This window comes from Tachysurus vachellii, chromosome 16 (assembly GCF_030014155.1).
Source record: "Tachysurus vachellii isolate PV-2020 chromosome 16, HZAU_Pvac_v1, whole genome shotgun sequence".
NCBI lineage: Eukaryota > Metazoa > Chordata > Actinopteri > Siluriformes > Bagridae > Tachysurus > Tachysurus vachellii.
Genome location: NC_083475.1, coordinates 21,395,683 through 21,415,682, shown reverse-complemented (window position 1 = coordinate 21,415,682; position 20,000 = coordinate 21,395,683). Strand labels below are relative to the sequence as shown.

The following is a 20,000-nucleotide window of genomic DNA, read 5'->3' as shown; positions in this document are numbered from 1 at the left end:
TGTGTGTGTGTATGAGTGTGTGTGTGTGTATGAGAGTGTGTCTGTGTATGAGAGTGTGTCTGTGTATGAGAGTGTGTCTGTGTATGAGAGTGTGTCTGTGTATGAGTGTGTGTGTCTGTGTATGAGAGTGTGTGTCTGTGTATGAGAGTGTGTGTCTGTGTATGAGAGTGTGTGTCTGTGTATGAGAGTGTGTGTGTGAGTGTGTGTGCATGAGTGTGTGTGTGTGTGTGAGTGTGTCTGTGTATGAGAGTGTGTGTCTGTGTGTGTGAGTGTGTGAGTGTGTCTGTGTATGAGAGTGTGTGTCTGTGTGTGTGAGTGTGTGTGAGTGTGTGTGTATGAGAGAGTGTGTGTGTGTATGTGTATGAGAGTGTGTGTGTATATGAGAGTGTGTGTGTATGAGTGTGTGTGTGTGTATGAGAGTGTGTGTGTGTGTATGAGAGTGTGTGTGTGTATGAGAGTGTGTGTGTGTATGAGAGTGTGTGTGTATATGAGTGTGTGTATATGAGAGTGTGTGTATATGAGAGTGTGTGTGTATGAGAGTGTGTGTGTATGAGAGTGTGTCTGTGTGTGTGAGTGTGTCTGTGTATGAGTGTGTGTGTCTGTGTGTGTGTGTGCATGAGAGAGTGTGTGTGTGTATGAGAGTGTGTGTCTGTGTATGAGTGTGAGTGTGTGTGTGTGTGTGTGTGTGAGTGTGTGTGCATGAGTGTGTGTGTGTGTGAGTGTGTCTGTGTATGAGAGTGTGTCTGTGTGTGTGTGTATGAGTGTGTGTGTGTGTATGAGAGTGTGTGTGTGTGTATGAGAGTGTGTGTGTGTATATGAGTGTGTGTGTGTATATGAGTGTGTGTGTGTGTGTGTGTATATGAGTGTGTGTGTGTGTGTATATGAGAGTGTGTGTATATGAGAGTGTGTGTGTATGAGAGTGTGTGTGTATATGAGAGTGTGTGTGTATATGAGAGTGTGTGTGTATATGAGAGTGTGTGTGTGTGTATATGAGTGTGTGTGTATATGAGAGTGTGTGTGTATATGAGAGTGTGTGTATGAGAGTGTGTGTGTATATGAGAGTGTGTGTGTGTATATGAGTGTGTGTGTATATGAGTGTGTGTGTATGAGAGTGTGTGTGTGTGTATATGAGAGTGTGTGTGTATGAGAGTGTGTGTGTATATGAGAGTGTGTGTGTATATGAGAGTGTGTGTGTATATGAGAGTGTGTGTGTATATGAGAGTGTGTGTGTATATGAGAGTGTGTGTGTATATGAGTGTGTGTGTGTATATGAGTGTGTGTATGAGAGTGTGTGTGTGTATATGAGAGTGTGTGTGTGTATATGAGAGTGTGTGTGTATATGAGAGTGTGTGTGTATATGAGAGTGTGTGTGTATATGAGAGTGTGTGTGTATATGAGTGTGTGTGTATATGAGTGTGTGTGTGTGTGTATATGAGAGTGTGTGTGTATGAGAGTGTGTGTGTATATGAGAGTGTGTGTGTGTGTGTATATGAGAGTGTGTGTGTATATGAGAGTGTGTGTGTATATGAGAGTGTGTGTGTATATGAGTGTGTGTGTGTATATGAGTGTGTGTGTATGAGAGTGTGTGTGTGTATATGAGAGTGTGTGTGTATGAGAGTGTGTGTGTATGAGAGTGTGTGTGTATATGAGAGTGTGTGTGTATATGACAGTAATGTACTTTAGTAACGTCAGCTTGTATTTTTCCCTCACATCAGCTCGGCTTTAAAGCCTGCACTCTTCTTATCTTCCAGCTGACAAACTTTAAAATAAGAAGCTTTGTGTAAAGTGTGTGAGGGGTGTGTTGTGAGTAGAGGAAGTGTGACCTGACAGAGTGTGTATTGCTGTTAGAGCTCAGTAAATGTGATGAGAAATAAAGGAATAACTCCCATATATCTGACCTGCATTGTAAAGGGAAGGGAAAGTGTTTTTTTTTTCTGGCTGTGTGTGATGTCTGTGCTGCTCGATCAGCTCTGTTCACATCCTGCCTGCAGGTTTCTGTCTGAATTCTGTGATATCGTGCATTTTTATGTCCTCACTACTGTTAGAGACCGGAGCGAGTGTGTCAGCACTGCAGGGGCCAAAATGTCCACACAGCCATGGACTGTGGGTTATACAGCAGTTCCTCTGACAACGTTCTGTTAGAGAGAGAACATCACATGGGAACAAACCTTAATTATCCTCTGATACTCTTCATATCTGATAATCTTATTTTATTTCCTCAGCACTGTGACAGAAACACACTGCAGACCTATTTACATAAAATGAGATGTATGTGAGAGAGCGTGTGTTTATGTATGTGTGTGTTTATTTATGAGAGTGTGTGTTGAGAGAGAGAGAGTGACTGTGTGTCCATATGACTGTGTGTATGAGTGTGTATGTGTGTGTGTATGAGTGTGATTTTACATTCATGCCAATAAAGCAGTACTGAACTGAACTGATAGAGAGCGAGTGTGTCTGTGTGTATGACAGTATGTGTATGTAAAAGAGTGTGTGTATGTATGAGAGAGGGTTTGTGTGTATAAGAATGTGTGTGTATGAGAGAGAGTGTGTGTGTATATGACTGTGTGTGTAAAAGAATGTGTGTATGTATGAGAGAGGGTTTGTGTGTATAAGAATGTGTATGGGAGAGAGAGAGTGTGTGTATGAGAATGTGTGTGTGTATGAGAGAGAGTGTGTGTGTGTAGTAGTGAGAGAGTGCGTGTACAGTATATGACTGTGTGTCTGAGTGTGTGTGTATGAGAATGTGTGTGTGTATGAGAGAGAGTGTGTGTGGGTGTGTGTGTGTATGAGAATGTGTGTAGTAGTGAGAGAGTGCGTGTATATGACTGTGTGTGTGAGTGTGTGTGTATGAGAATGTGTGAGTGTGTGTGTGTATGAGAATGTGTGTGTAGTAGTGAGAGAGTGCGTGTATATGACTGTGTGTGTTTATGAGTGTGTGTGTTTATGAGAGTGTGTATAGTAGTAAGAGAGTGTGTGTATATGATGTGTGTGTGTATTTATGAGAGCGTGTGTGTTTATGAAAGTGTGTGTATATGATGTGTTTGTGTGTGGCTTTATTTATCTTCCTCTAGAGAAATGACATATTAATCCGTCTGATGAGGAGAAGGCTTAATAACTCAAACCCCTTGATCAGTAAAATATTTTTTTTCACTCCGGTAACATAAACATCTGTTTATTACATCGTGCTCATTAAAGATCAGTAACAAGCACATGCACCTCATCAAAATCACACAAACACACACAACATCATGAAGAACATCATGGAGAAGATCACTGAGAAGATCACAGAGAACATCATGAAGAACCTCACGTAGAAGATCACGGAGAAGATCACAGAGAAGATCACGAAAAAGATCACGGAGAAGATCACGGAGAAGATCACAGAGAAGATCACGAAAAAGATCACGGAGAAGATCACAGAGAAGATCACGGAGAAGATCACAGAGAACATCACAGAGAACCTCACGTAGAAGATCACAGAAAAGATCATGGAGAAGATCACGGGGAGCAGATTGTGGAGAACATCACGGAGAACATCACGGAGAAGATCACGGAGAAGATCACGGCGAACATCACGGCGAACATCACGGCGAACATCACGGAGAACATCACGGAGAACATCACGGAGAACATCACAGAGAACCTCACGTAGAAGATCACGGAGAAGATCACAGAAAAGATCACGGAGATCATCACGGAGATCATCACGGAGAGCATCACGGAGAACATCACAGAGAACCTCACGTAGAAGATCACGGAGATCATCACGGAGAGCATCACGGAGAAGATCACGGAGAAGATCATGGAGAAGATCACGGAGAAGATCATGGAGAAGATCACGGAGAAGATCACGGAGAAGATCATGGAGAAGATCACGGAGAAGATCACGGAGAAGTGCTGCTCACTGTATAGAAACTGTATTATAATGTGCAGTGGGAAAGACGGAGGTTTTATTGATGTTTTTCTGTCCATCATCTGATTCCCAAACATCAGATCTCAGGATTAAAGTCTTTACACGACAGCTGAGGAAAAACCCTGAAAAACTGAACCAAGTTTCATCAGATTAAAGGGGCAACAAGCAAAATGTCATTAATGCCTGGTGCATTATAACATGCAGAAAAATGTAGAAGACCAGAAAATATTCAGGTTTATACTGTGACATGAGCACAAGTGTACAAGTGTGTGGGTGAAGGTTTCACAAGGAGGACGGTGTTCAGGTGTTTATTCTGGTCCAATACTGAACACCAGGATGTTTAAACACACTGCGGTTTGTTGTTAAAATACCCACCGTGTCCCCTCCTCTTTCTCCACATATTACTGTAAAGCAGCAGGACTCAGTGGGTGATGTCTGCAGGTCGGGAGGTTTAATTGGATCTGGCTTTATTGAGAGGGAGCTGTGTGTGTGTGTGTGTGTGTGTGTGTGTGTGTGTGTGTGTGTGTGTGTGTGTGTGTGTGTGTGTGTGTGTGTGTGTGTGTGTGTGTGTGGGCTGCACAAATTGGATGGCTATCAAACAACAATTTAAAACCTGACTCTGTAATCCGTCTGGAGCTTGTTTTACTGAGTTTTTACATAACAAGACACGCAGAGAAGGGGGGGGGACAGAGAGACAGAGAGAGACAGAGAGAGAGAGAGACAGAGAGAGAGAGAGAGACAGAGAGAGAGACAGAGAGACAGAGAGAGAGACAGAGAGAGAGAGACAGAGAGAGAGAGAGAGAGAGAGAGAGAGAGACAGAGAGACAGAGAGACAGAGAGAGAGACACAGAGAGAGAGAGACAGAGAGAGAGAGAGAGAGAGAGACAGAGAGAGAGAGAGACTGAGAGAGAGAGAGAGAGAGAGAGAGAGAGAGAGAGAGAGAGAGAGGTCCTTCTCTAACACTATTACAGTCGTTCACATTGTGAATTCATGCCATATGAACTGTTACAAACAAACCTACAAACTCAATTATGATTTAGTTAAAACGATCTCAAAACTCGTCCAGACTTTTACTCCACATCATCACTCCACATTATCACTTCAGATTCACTCCACATCACTCCACACCTTCACTTCACAACCACACCTTCACTTAACACCTTCATTGCACACCTTCACTCCACACCTTCACTCCACACTATCACTTAAAATGATCACTTCAGACCTTCACTCCACATTAAAACACCACCACTCTACGTCTTCATTCCACATATTTTTCATTCCACATAATCACACCACATCATCACACCACGTCATCACACCACGTCATCACACCACATCATCACACCACGTCATCACACCACGTCATCACACCACGTCATCACACCACATCATCACACCACGTCATCACACCACGTCATCACACCACGTCATCACACCACGTCATCACACCACATCATCACACGACGTCATCACACCACGTCATCACACCACGTCATCACACCACGTCATCACACCACGTCATCACACCACATCATCACACCACATCATCACACCACATCATCACACCACATAATCACACCACGTCATCACACCACGTCATCACACCACGTCATCACACCACATCATCACACCACATCATCACACCACGTCATCACACCACGTCATCACACCACGTCATCACACCACGTCATCACACCACGTCATCACACCACGTCATCACACCACATCATCACACCACATCATCACACCACATCATCACACCACATCATCACACCACATCATCACACCACATCATCACACCACGTCATCACACCACATCATCACACCACGTCATCACACCACATCACTCCAGATTATCACTTCACATCATCACTCCACACCTTCTCTCCAACTATCTCTCCACATTATTACTCCACTCTTTAATCAACACCATCACTCAACACCACCACTCCACGTTTTCACTCTACATATCTTCATTCCACATATCTTCAAATTCCTCTGCCTCGAAGCCTCTTTTAATTCATTTTAAAGCTCACGTCACGTTCTTGTGCACTTATTTTGTGTGTGCGTGTGTGTGCGTGTGTGTGTGTGCGTGTGTGTGTGTGTGTGAGTGACAACGCGCTTACATAAAAGCGGAAGGAGACGCGAGAAGTTAGTGGTCTTTTGATTTGAGCGCACGGGCGCGTGTTAGTGCGGGCTGCAAAATGTAAGGGTGCGATAACAATGTCAATGAGCAAAGAGAAGAAACAAACAGGAAAAAACGACAGAAAATGTCCAAGGTTTGGGACACAATCAGAGCGTCTGTTTTCTGTAGCAGGAAACATTACTTCAAAGCGCAGGACAAGCCTCAGTTCTGAGCATGTTGATATGTTTACCTTTCTTCATTGCAATCACATGCTCCTTTAAAGACTTTTTTAAAGAGAGAGAGAGAGAGAGAGAGAGAGAGAGAGAGAGAGACTTTTATATTCTCATTAATATATATATATATATATATATATGCTTAAAGCACTCGGTGTGAAACCATGCATGACTCGGTCCAAGTTACTGTCCATGTTTTTTGCCTCTTAATTACCACAAAGCATTCCAAATAGATAGCTACAGCCCTAATTATAAGTCCACAAAAATATACTTGAATAGTTTAACTTCAAGTATGATTAGAGTAAGAATAACTTGAGTTACTTTTTCATATTTCTGCAGGTTTTATATTTCAAACAATGTTACTGTAGTGTATCAGGTTTGTGTTTTATATTACAGATGTATCTCCGTCTATCTCAGTTTTATTTACTTTACAAAACACTGCACAAATTTTAAAACACTAGTAGCTAGCTAGTCAACGTCCTAACAATAAACGTGCACTAAATTCTCAGGTTTCTCTATGTTTATATTCAACACTTTGCACTATTTTATTACACTTTATTAAGCATTTCTTACATTTTCTTTCATTTTGCACCTTAAATGTTAAGTGTTCATTGTGACTTTAGACTTTTATGTTTACATTATAATTATTTGAGTTTTCCTGCTTGTTGACATTTCTATCTTAATAACTGAAGGGATTACGATAAGAGGAAGGTTAAGTTTAAAATAAAAATGTTTAATTGTGATATACTGTAATTGTAATATTTTCTCCTGGTCCTTATTTTAAATGGGCCATAAAAAAGTTCAATAATTATCGATATCGACCGATATGAAACACTGATATCGTGATACAGTTTTCGGCCATATCGCCCAGCCCTACTCCATAGCATCAAAAATTCATGAATGAACACAAAATATAGTTGCAGCAGTTCTATGAGGTGTTGTAACGTATTGTGCAAAACAGCAATTGACTGAATGTAAAAGACAACATGTGCAAAGCGCAAAAACAGTGTGTAAAAACAGGATGTAAACAGTTTGATATGGTGGTGCTGTGGACATGGATGTATAGTGCAGTCCACACAGTTGAGTGTGTGTGTATGTTGTGCTCAGTACAGTTCAGTTCAGTTATTGAGGAGTTTGATGGCTTCTGGAAAGAAACTGTTACACAGTCTGGTCTTGAGGGCCCGAATGCATCAAGATGGTGCAATAGGCTTTCCTCAGCCTTTGTAGGAAGTAGAGATGCTGCTCGGCTTTCTTGATGGAGCTGGTGTTGAGTGACCAAGTGAAGTTCTTTGCCAGATGATCAGCAAGGAATTTGGTGCCCTTGACCATCTCAACAGATGATCCTTTGATGTTCGGATGTGAGTGGTCGCTCTGTGCTCTCCTGAAGTCAACAATCATCTTTTTAGTTTTTTCAATATTCAGAGAATGGTTGTTGGCTCTACACCAGGCAGTTAGATGTTGCACCTCCTTTCTGTATGCTGACTCATAATTATACTTATACTTTATACTTTACTTTATACTTTATTGTTCCCAAAGGGGAAATTCTTTTCCACAACACTGCACTTGTTTGACACACACAACATAAACATAAACAGTCATAATACACACATGTCAAGAAACATTCAGAATAACACTCAGCGAAGGTACTTAATGACTGAGGGAATCAGGCTTCTTCCAAAGCGGGCACTCCTGCACCTCAGAGCCCTGTACCTGCGCCCTGAGGGCAGTGGGGCTAGATACTCATTTAGTGGATGTGTGGAATCCCGTTCTATTGACATGGCAAAGCGTCCGATAGAGTTCTATAAGGTAAGCTGTTGGAAGACCTATAACTTTTGCAGCAATATTGGACACCTTTGTGAGTTTGACCATATTTTTAACAGAAAGCATGCCGAAAAAACAAGTTGAACAATACAGTAAAATTGACTGAATAATGCTTTGATAAAATAGTAATAGTAATCGAGGAGCGACATTAAGTCCTTTGAGTTTGCGAATGACTGACAGTCTTTGATGACTTCTTTTCTGAATGTCCATAATGTGCTGAGCGAAGGTGAGTGAGTTATCCAGTGTCACTCACAGATATTTGAAACTGTCCACTATTTCAACTGGTCGATTTTGAATGACAATAGGGTGATGAGGTGAAGAGGGACTGACTATCAGCTCTTTTGTCTTGCTAACATTCAGATTGACATTCAGGTGGTTATCCTTGTGAGGAGACCCACCACGGGCCAGATGAATGGCCGTGGCAATGGCATCATCTTTGGAGCGGTTTGGATGATACACAAACTGCATGGGGTCCAGTGACGGTTGTAGCTGATTCTTGATGTGCCTCATGATGAGCCTCTCGAAGCACATCATCATCATGATGGGTGTGAATGTGACAGGAGGATAGTAACTTAGGCAGGACGCTGTAGACTTCTTTAGCACGGGGACAATGGTGGTTGTCTTGAAACATGTAGGAACAACGTTGCTGCTCAGGGAAATGTTTAAGATGTCAGTGAAGACCTCCGCTAGCTGTTCTGCACATTGTCTGAGCACTCTGCCAGGAGTGTTTTCTGGACCAGCAGACGTCTGTGGGTTGAATTTACATTGGCCATGATTAGAGAGAGTAATATTTGTCCTTGCTGCTACCGTCATGGACGCGGGATAAAAACGGACCCAAATGCAGGACAGCTAAACAAAAACAGGATTTATTAACTTAAAAAACACGAAACAGGACAAAGACGAACCAGACAAGGACAACAGCAGACAAGGACAACAGAGGATTCCGTGCTGCACAAGGCAACGCGGATCAAATAAATAGACAAGACAATCAGAAACATGAGGAACAGGTGTGCAGAAATGGGCAGGAAGAGACAAGGTCGGGGCAGACACGTGATCAAGGAACCTAAACAAAAGGCACATGGCCAAAGTCCGGGCAGAGTCCTGACAGTACCCCCCACTCGAGGCGCGGCTCCCGACGCGCCAATCAGTCCTAACAGTCCCGACGGGTCCAGGAGGGGGTAGCAAGGCACACAGCAAGGCAGGTGGGGGGAGCAAGGCACACGGCGAGGCAGGTGGGGGGAGCAAGGCACACGGCGAGGCAGGTGGGGGGAGCAAGGCACACGGCGAGGCAGGTGGGGGGAGCAAGGCACACGACGGCGCAGCCAGAGGGGTCGAGCAACGTCCACAGCCGAGCAGGAGGGCCGAGCGACGTCCAGAGCCGAACAGGAGGGCCGAGCGATGTCCACAGCCGAACAGGAGGGCCGAGCGCAACCCCCGACGCACCACAGCCAGACCCACCTCTCGGGAACCAGGAAAAGGGTTGGGAGGTCGGGGAAAAAAAATCCTCCATAAAGCAGAAAGAAAAAAAAAAAAACAGAAAAAATCCAATGGCAAAACACGGGCCTGCAACACCCCCGGCGGACAGGAAGTGGGGCGGCGTCCTCCACGGAAACCGGATGTGAAGCGACACCCCCCACCAGACAGGTGCGGGGCGATGTCACAGGACACCGAAAAAACAAAACAAAACTCGGGCTGGTGACATGGCCCGCACACAGGAAGTGAGGCGACGCCCCCCGCGGAGCGGCGTCTCTCACTGGAAAAATGCGGACCGATGTCACCAAAACCGCGAAGTCCAGGGGGAAAAAAAATCCAATAAGAAAAAAAAATGCTCCCATTATCGGCCGGTCCAGGCTGCAGCTGTCCTGCTGGGTCCTGATCTGGCGGAATCCTTCTGTCACGGACGCGGGATAAAAACGAACCCAAATGCAGGACAGCTAAACAAAACAGGATTTATTAACTTAAAAAACACGAAACAGGACGTAGACAACAGCAGACAAGGACAACAGAGGATTCCGTGCTGCACAAGGCAACGCGGATCAAATAAATAGACAAGACAATCAGAAACATGAGGAACAGGTGTGCAGAAATGGGCAGGAAGAGACAGGGGCGGGGCAGACACGTGAACAAGGAACATAAACAAAAGGCACATGGCCAAAGTCCAGGCAGAGTCCTGACAGCTACATTGTTCTTCACGTCAAACCAAGTGTAGAAGTCCTACAGCACATATGGGAAGGAGGCTTCATTGTCACAGACAGGTAATGTTTTCTTGTAGTTTGTGATTGCCTGGATGCCCTCCCACATTCGCCGGGTGTCCACTCTAAGAGTGAAAACCGTGGGTATTTCCTGTGGTAAAAAACCGTCACAAATTCCACTAGCGATTAGCAGCAACTAAAAAATCACAGAGTTCTTGCACCATTCCATGTTAATTGATGTAAACACACACACCACTACCGCAAGCCTTACTGCACAGAGCTACATTTTTGTCTGCAAGAAACAAGGTGAGCTCATCTAGCTTAATGGCGGCGTACTGGAACTTTGTCACTGAGCCACTGTGTCTGGTGTCCATGTAGTTTGAAAGCTAGTGCTAAATAGGACCATTTTGTATCCAGAGTGGGCGCTGCATGCTACTGCCACGCTGCCATCTTGGAATGCAGAGAGAGAGTATAAACCCATATGATGCATCTCAGGAAGCTGATTGGGGACACTTGATCTTTACAGTCCAATCTCTGTGGGGTATTTATATTAGCATATTCAAATCACTTAATCTCACCAGATTCACCGTGTCTGGGTGTGTTCCTCCTGTAGAGGGCAGACACACACATACACATACACACATACACGAAGTGGCCTTAATCCTTATAAAGAGACTGGTGAAGTTCGGAAATGGAAAAAGGGATGAAGGAGAGCAGTGAGACCTGGGTAAAAAAAAAAAAAAGAGAGAGAGAGAGAGAGAGAGAAAGAAACAGAACACTATGTAGAGTGAAAGGAATGGATAAAAAGAAAAGAAACAATAAGGCAGGCTGACAGAGATTAAAAGATAGAGAAAAGGGTAAGAGAAAAGAGAGAGAGAAAGAAAGTGGTGTTTTGGGAGTTGAGTAGACACCATTTCATGAATCTTTCATTCAGTTATTGAACAGCTCACACAGAGAGAGAGAGAGAGAGAGAGAGAGAGAGAGAGAGAGAGAATCAGAGATGGGAGGATAGATTAGGGAGAAAGATGTTCTTACTCATGGTTTCTCACACTCTGTGTTAGATAAGTAATCGTGATGTAGATCTCATAGATCTGTGATTACACATTGATCCTGATTTGTACACATCAACATTCCTTATACTTTACTAATCCATACATTTCAAGATTCCATACACTTCAGTATTCTGTATACTTCAGTTCCCTTTTCGACGGAACTGAACGCTGCATCTGGGCTGATGCTATGGGAATGCTTCTTTGAGGAAGTTGTGTCTGAAGCTCTGTGCGCACACACGGCAATTTAATGGCTCGGGAAGGAATTTGACGTAATGATCGCGTGCCAGCAAGTCCATATAAGGGCATCTATGTCACATTACTCCAGCTTCTTTATCTTCAGGAAGCGCTCTGTGTACTATCGTCGACATACACCAGGAGATGAAGTGCCAGTCGGTGGCGTTCAGGGAGTTTATCCCTTGCCGTGGCGAGCAGCCTGGGCCATCTTCCAGCTGCAACCAACCCCCTCTTATCTACCTCGGCACTGAAATGGGCAATTGTGGCCCGTGTCCCCCTGTCTAAGACTAGGGAGGCCGGTCAGCGTGCCCAGGCCCAGACCCGTCAGGCGAGAGGGGACCTTAGGTCCGTCATCTCGGCCAGGCAGGCTAAGAAGGTCCTTTTCAGAAAGGCCTCCCCTACTTCCTGCCCTGCTGCCTAAGGTGCTTTGGGGAGCAGTAGGGCCTGTGCCTGCTACTCTTACTTGCACAGATCTGTACCCTGGATTAGCACCTGTCAGTGCGCTGTTTCAGGGCACCCAGGATATCTGTGCAAGGTTAACACCACTCTCTGACAACTGGGCAGCGTGGGAACTTCTGCCAGGTGTGTCTCAGTGGGTCCTGGATACCATAGAACAAGGGTACAGTATCAAGTTCACCTCCCATCCTCTGTGTTTTTAGGGTTTGTTTGCCACGATCATTGGCAAACACCAGGCGGTGTTCCTTCAAGGGGAACTTCTCTTGCTCCTGAGGAAAGGGGCCATAGCACATGTTCCCCTCCCAGAGCAGGACTCCAAGGCTGCATTTTTGACCTGCAGGCTCTGAACTGTACTCTGAAGACTTACAAGTTCAAAATGCTCATGCTCAAGGTTATTGCATCCCAGATCAGGTCCGAGGACTGGTTTGTGATGATAGACCTCAAAGATGCTTATTTTCACATAGTTCCTCAGGTTCGCTTTTTGGGGGCAAAGTATTGTGTTCTTCCTTTTGGCCTAGCGCTTTCACCACACACATTTACGAAGTGCATGGACATGGCCCTGGCACAGCTGCATCTCCAGGGCATCCGTGTACTGAATTACGTGGACAACTGGCTCATTCTGGCTCAGTTAAAGGCTATGGAGGCCAGTCTTCGAGATACTGTGCTTTCCCATATGAGGTTTCTAAGCACCACCTTTCTGGGGGCAGTTTGGGACTCCACCACGATGCGGGCACGTCTGTCGCCTGCTTGGGTCAGCAGTGAAAGCTATCACCACAGCATCTCTTTCACCACGGAGGGTGCTCGGCCTCATGTCGGCAGCAGCCAATGTTATCCCTTTGGGTTTACTTCACATGGGGCCATTCCAGCTCTAGCTCAGGGGTGCAGGCTTTTATCCTTGAAGACATCCCCTCAGGTTTATAAGGGTTAAGTGCCGTGGGCTTCCGTGTTTCCTTATACGTCAGTATTTCATAAATTATAGTATTCCTTAAACTTCAGTATATCGTACACTTCAGTATTCCCTACACGTCAGCATCCCATTCTCCTATCGTTCCTATCTTCACATGCGTTGTAGATAAAAAAAAACACCTTTGTACTTTGGAATAGTTTTTGTCCAGATTAATTTTTAAAAGCGGTGAATGGTTCAGGAATCACAGCACAGTTTTGTTTCTGTGTGGATCTGTGAGCATGCTTCTGTTGTGTGCTGCAATTAAACAGGTGCATTATGGGAAGAGAGGCTAATCCGTTTCAGCTGTTTACTGTTAATGAGGTGAGAGACAGTGCTACACTTATTGCACTTCATTAACAACTCTTATCTGCAGTAAGTACATGAGAAACTGACACTGACCGTGAAGTGTTTTTCTGCTCTAACACACTAACACACACTAACCTTATGCTCAGGAACAGCTCTGTTTGCTTTAGAACAAGAAAACACTCTAACACAGACAGGAGACAGACGTGTTATATACAGTGAGACCGCCACTAAGAATGAACGACTCAGTCAATCGATTCACTCATCATTCAACTGATTCGTTGTGAATTATTTGTTTCGAGCAAATCTGCATAAAATCACTTGAAGCTTAAACTCTGTCTGTCTGTCTCTCTGTCTGCCTGTCTCACTGTCTCTCTGTATGTCTGTATGTCTCTCTCTGTCTGTCTGTCTCTCTGTCTGTCTGTCTGTATGTCTCTCTCTGTCTGTCTGTCTCTCTGTCTGCCTGTCTCTCTGTATGTCTGTCTCTCTGTCTGCCTGTCTCCGTGTCTCTCTGTATGTCTCTCTCTGTCTGTCTGTCTCACTGTCTGCCTGTCTCTCTGTCTATCTGTCTCTCTGTCAGCCTGTCTCTCTGTCTGTCTGTCTCTCTGCCTGTCTCTCTGTCTGTCTGTCTCACTGTCTGCCTGTCTCTCTGTCTGCCTGTCTCACTGTCTGCATGTCTCTCTTTCTGCCTGTCTATCTGTCTGCCTGTCTCTCTGTCTGTCTGTCTCACTGTCTGTCTGTCTCTCTGTCTGCCTGTCTCTCTATCTGTATGTCTCTCTGTCTGCCTGTCTCTCTGTCTGCCTGTCTCTCTGTCTGTCTGTCTATCTGTCTGTCTGTCTTTCTGTCTGCCTGTCTCTCTGTCTGTCTGTCTCTCTGTCTGCCTGTCTCTCTGTCTGCCTGTCTCACTGTCTGCCTGTCTCTCTGTCTGCCTGTCTCTCTGTCTGCCTGTCTATTTGTCCTGTCTGTCTTTCTGTCTGCCTGTCTATCTGTCTGTCTAGTTGTCTGCCTGTCTGTCTGTCTGTCTGTCTGTCTGCCTGTCTGTGTGACTCTCTGTCTATCTGACTGTCTGTCTATAGATGTTTGACTATAAGATGAGTTGACTGATGTCTGTAGTCTTCAGTTGGAGGTTGGTTTATTCCTCCACTTTCACCTCCTGTAAGAGTTTTTAATTTCAGAGCACACAGAAAGTATTAACAGTGCTTCAGGCTTTCCACGTTTTGTTATGTTACAGCCTTATTCCAAAATAATTTCAATTCATTATTGTCCTCAAAATTTTACAAACAATACCCCATAATGACAACGTGAAACTGCTACACAACTCTCTTTAGTGTACACACACACACACCTCTCTTTAGTACACACACACACACACACACACACACACACACACACACATTATTGAAAATGAATTATCAGAGACAGGGGTGTGTGTGTATATGTGTGTGTGTGTGTGATGAAAGAATGGAGTATTGATTTTTGATTAGCCAGCATCCAACATATATATATATATATATATATATATATATAAATATATATATATATATATATATATATATATATATATATATATATATATATATATATATATATATATATATATATATATATATATATATATGTATGTATATATATATATATATATACACATATATAGAGAGAGAGAGAGAGAGAGAGAGAGAGAGAGAGAGAGAGAGTAAACACAGCGAGTAAAGCAGAATGATCAATATTAAATGAAAGAGAGAAATATGCACAAGTCTGAGGAACACAGACAGAGAAATAAAGAAAACAGAAAAAGAGAGTGTTTAGGAATGAAAAATACAGCAGTGGATGTATAGAGAAATTTGTGAAGGATCTTTAAAGGAATACAATAAAAACACAGAAAGGTTTCTGAAGACGTGTGTTTGTGTGTATTACTGAGTACAAATGTGTCTGTGTGTCTGTGTGTGTGTCTGTGTGAGTATGAGTATTCTATTTCTACAATAACACACTTATACAATAACACATGTAGGGGATCGACTGATAACATAAAACAGCAGGCACTCTGACAATCAGCACAGCTTATTTACATAGGGAAAATAAAATGTTTGTGCAGCAGCGTGTAGGTTCCATGTCTAAGTGCAGCAGCATGTAGGTTCCACATTTGAGTGCAGCAGTGTGTAGGTTCCACATCTAAGTGCAGCAGCGTGTAGGTTCCACATCTAAGTGCAGCAGCATGTAGGTTCCACATTTGAGTGCAGCAGTGTGTAGGTTCCACATCTAAGTGCAGCAGCGTGTAGGTTCCACATCTAAGTGCAGTAGCGTGTAGGTTCCACATCTAAGTGCAGCAGCATGTAGGCTCCACATTTGAGTGCAGCAGTGTGTAGGTTCCACATTTGAGTGCAGCAGCGTGTAGGTTCCACATTTGAGTGCAGCAGCATGTAGGTTCCACATTTGAGTGCAGCAGCGTGTAGGTTCCACATCTAAGTGCAGCAGCTTGTAGGTTCCACATTTGAGTGCAGCAGTGTGTAGGTTCCACATCTAAGTGCAGCAGCGTGTAGGTTCCACATTTGAGTGCAGCAGCATGTAGGTTCCACATATGAGTGCAGCAGCGTGTAGGTTCCACATCTAAGTGCAGCAGCTTGTAGGTTCCACATTTGAGTGCAGCAGTGTGTAGGTTCCACATCTAAGTGCAGCAGCGTGTAGGTTCCACATCTAAGTGCAGCAGCGTGTAGGTTCCACATCTAAGTGCAGCAGTGTGTAGGTTCCACATCTAAGTGCAGTAGTGTGTAGGTTCCACATCTAAGTGCAGCAGCATGTAGGCTCCACATTTGAGTGCAGCAGTGTGTAGGTTCCACATCTAAGTGCAGCAGCATGTAGGTTCCACATTTGAGTGCAGAAGCGTGTAGGTTCTACATTTAAGTGCAGCAGTGTGTAGGTTCCACATATACTGTAAGTGCATCAGCGTGTAGGTTCCACATCTAAGTGCAGCAGTATGTAGGTTCCACATTTGAGTGCAGAAGCGTGTAGGTTCTACATTTAAGTGCAGCAGTGTGTAGGTTCCACATATACTGTAAGTGCATCAGCGTGTAGGTTCCACATCTAAGTGCAGCAGTATGTAGGTTCCACATTTGAGTGCAGCAGCGTGTAGGTTCCACATCTAAGTGCAGCAGCATGTAGGTTCCACATCTAAGTGCAGCAGCGTGTAGGTTCTACATCTAAGTGCAGCAGCGTGTAGGTTCCACATTTGAGTGCAGCAGCGTGTAGGTTCCACATCTAAGTGCAGCAGCATGTAGGTTCCACATCTAAGTGCAGCAGCATGTAGGTTCCATGTCTAAGTGCAGCAGCGTGTAGGTTCCACGTCTAAGTGCAGTAGCGTGTAGGTTCCACATCTAAGTGCAGCAGCATGTAGGCTCCACATTTGAGTGCAGCAGTGTGTAGGTTCCACATTTGAGTGCAGCAGTGTGTAGGTTCCACATTTGAGTGCAGCAGCATGTAGGTTCCACATTTGAGTGCAGCAGCGTGTAGGTTCCACATCTAAGTGCAGCAGCTTGTAGGTTCCACATTTGAGTGCAGCAGTGTGTAGGTTCCACATCTAAGTGCAGCAGCGTGTAGGTTCCACATTTGAGTGCAGCAGCATGTAGGTTCCACATATGAGTGCAGCAGCGTGTAGGTTCCACATCTAAGTGCAGCAGCTTGTAGGTTCCACATTTGAGTGCAGCAGTGTGTAGGTTCCACATCTAAGTGCAGCAGCGTGTAGGTTCCACATCTAAGTGCAGCAGCGTGTAGGTTCCACATCTAAGTGCAGCAGCGTGTAGGTTCCACATCTAAGTGCAGCAGTGTGTAGGTTCCACATCTAAGTGCAGTAGTGTGTAGGTTCCACATCTAAGTGCAGCAGCATGTAGGCTCCACATTTGAGTGCAGCAGTGTGTAGGTTCCACATTTGAGTGCAGCAGTGTGTAGGTTCCACATTTGAGTGCAGCAGCATGTAGGTTCCACATTTGAGTGCAGCAGCATGTAGGTTCCACATATGAGTGCAGCAGCGTGTAGGTTCTACATTTGAGTGCAGCAGCCTGTAGGTTCCACATTTGAGTGCAGCAGCGTGTAGGTTCCACATCTAAGTGCAGCAGCGTGTAGGTTCCACATCTAAGTGCAGCAGCATGTAGGTTCCACATTTGAGTGCAGAAGCGTGTAGGTTCTACATTTAAGTGCAGCAGTGTGTAGGTTCCACATATACTGTAAGTGCATCAGCGTGTAGGTTCCACATCTAAGTGCAGCAGTATGTAGGTTCCACATTTGAGTGCAGCAGCGTGTAGGTTCCACATCTAAGTGCAGCAGCATGTAGGTTCCACATCTAAGTGCAGCAGCGTGTAGGTTCCACATCTAAGTGCAGCAGCGTGTAGGTTCCACATTTGAGTGCAGCAGCGTGTAGGTTCCACATCTAAGTGCAGCAGCATGTAGGTTCCACATCTAAGTGCAGCAGCATGTAGGTTCCATGTCTAAGTGCAGCAGCGTGTAGGTTCCACGTCTAAGTGCAGTAGCGTGTAGGTTCCACATCTAAGTGCAGCAGCGTGTAGGTTCCACATCTAAGTGCAGTAGCGTGTAGGTTCCACATCTAAGTGCAGCAGCGTGTAGGTTCCACGTCTAAGTGCAGCAGCATGTAGGTTCCACGTCTAAGTGCAGCAGCGTGTAGGTTCCACGTCTAAGTGCAGCAGCGTGTAGGTTCCACATCTAAGTGCAGCAGCGTGCTCTTACGGTTCTCTCAGTAAATTGTGTTCCACTCTTTTCTAAAGTCACACATTCCAAGGTAAATGTTGGTTTGTGCTGTCGCTTCCTTCTGTGGTGTTGGACTGTTCTAATATCAGTACAATGAGCGAGCTGTAATGTCAAAATGAGCAAATGAACAAAATGCAAGAAAAACCAACAGAATTCTTCACTGAGGGTCTGAACACATTACAGCTGAACAAGACAAGAAATGAATGCAGATCGGTTCAGAACTTCAGGTGTGTAATAGATGGACTGATGGATGAATGGATGAATGGATGTTTGGATGCTTGGATGGATAGATAGATGGATGGATGGATAATGGGTGGGTGGATGAAAGAATGATTGGATAAATAAATGTATGCATGAATGGTTGGATGCATGCCTAGAAAAAGGGATGGATGGATGGATGGTTGGATGGATGCATTAAAAAAGGGATGGATGGATGGATGGATGGATGGATGGATGGATGGTTGGATGCATTAAAAAGGGATGGATGGATTAATGAATGGTTGGATGGATGCATTGATGGATGGATGGATGGTTGGATGAATGCATTGAAAAGGGATGGATGAATGGATGGAAGGATGCATTGAAAAAGGGATGGATGAATGGATGGATGAATGGATGGATGGATGCATGGTTGGATGCATGCAAAGAAAAAGGGATGGATGGATGGATGGTTGAATGCATGCATTAAAAAGGGATGGATGGATGGATGAATGGTTGGATGGATGCATTGAAAAAGGGATGGATGGATGGATGGATGAATGGATGGATGGATGGTTGGATGGATGCATTGAAAAAGGGATGGATGGATGGATGAATGGATGGATGCGTGGTTGGATGCATGCATAGAAAAAGGGATGGATGGATGGTTGGATGGATGCATTGAAAAAGGGATGGATGGATGGATGGTTGGATGGATGCATTGAAAAAGGGATGGATAGATAGATGGATGAATAGATGGATTGATGGTTGGATGGATGCATTGAAAAAGGGATGGATGGATGGATGGATGAATGGATGGATGCATGGTTGGATGCATGCATAGAAAAAGGGATGGATGGATGGATGGATGGATGCATTGAAAAAGGGATGGATGGATGGATGCATGGTTGGATGGATGGATGGATGGATGGAGCATGGATGGATGGATGGATGGATGGATGGATGTATACATGGAGGAATGGCTGGATGGATGGATGAATGATTGGATAAATAAATTGTTAGATGGATGGATGAATGGATGAATGTTTGGATGTGTGAATGTTTGTATGGAATTAAATGTCACATGAAACTGTCAATCAATCGCAATCTTTTAATTTATCATTAAAAAAATTAATTGTGGTTTTTGTGCTTCCTTATATGGGAATGGGCGGAGTTAAAAATGATCCCACAGACAGCCACTAGAGGGCCTCAGAGCCATTTTAGCTTCACTTTTGAAGCTTCTTTACACACAACATCCACTCATACAGTCACTGAACACTGTGACCACAGACAGGAACCAACAAAGTCAGTGTTAGTGAGACACCTTTCTACAAAGCTCCTAAAGTCCACCAATGGGAGGCCGCCAAAGTCACATGACTACTGCAAACACTGAAATGATGACATGACCAGAATTTAGAACAGGTCTGTCCTTAAACAATCTCCATCATATGTTCTGTAATTCCTCCATCTGGGGGTAGGAGGAGCTACAGGACCTGATAATCACTTCCTCTGTCCAGAGAGAGAGAGAGAGAGAGAGAGAGAGAGAGAGAGAGAGAGAGAGAAAGTGTAATACATCTCAGAGCACGTTTCTCCTCCTGCTCAGTACTGAATCTCTCTCTCTCTCTCTCTCTCTCTCTCTCTCTCTCTCTCATTGTGTGTGAGGTTTCAGACATGCTTCGATGATGTGTGTATGTTTGTGTGCGCGCAAGTGCGCAAGTGTGTGTGCGTGTGTGAACTGGCTCTGCACCATGGGACAGATTTAACACTGCCGT

At 44.4% G+C, this 20,000-nt stretch overlaps 1 protein-coding gene across 7 annotated transcripts in view; it reads left to right on the top strand.

The window, feature by feature from the left end:
• Window positions 1-20,000, top strand: part of magi2a (membrane associated guanylate kinase, WW and PDZ domain containing 2a) — a 118,922-nt gene that overhangs the window by 1,591 nt on the left and 97,331 nt on the right. The gene's annotated exons all lie outside the window — the stretch shown is intronic.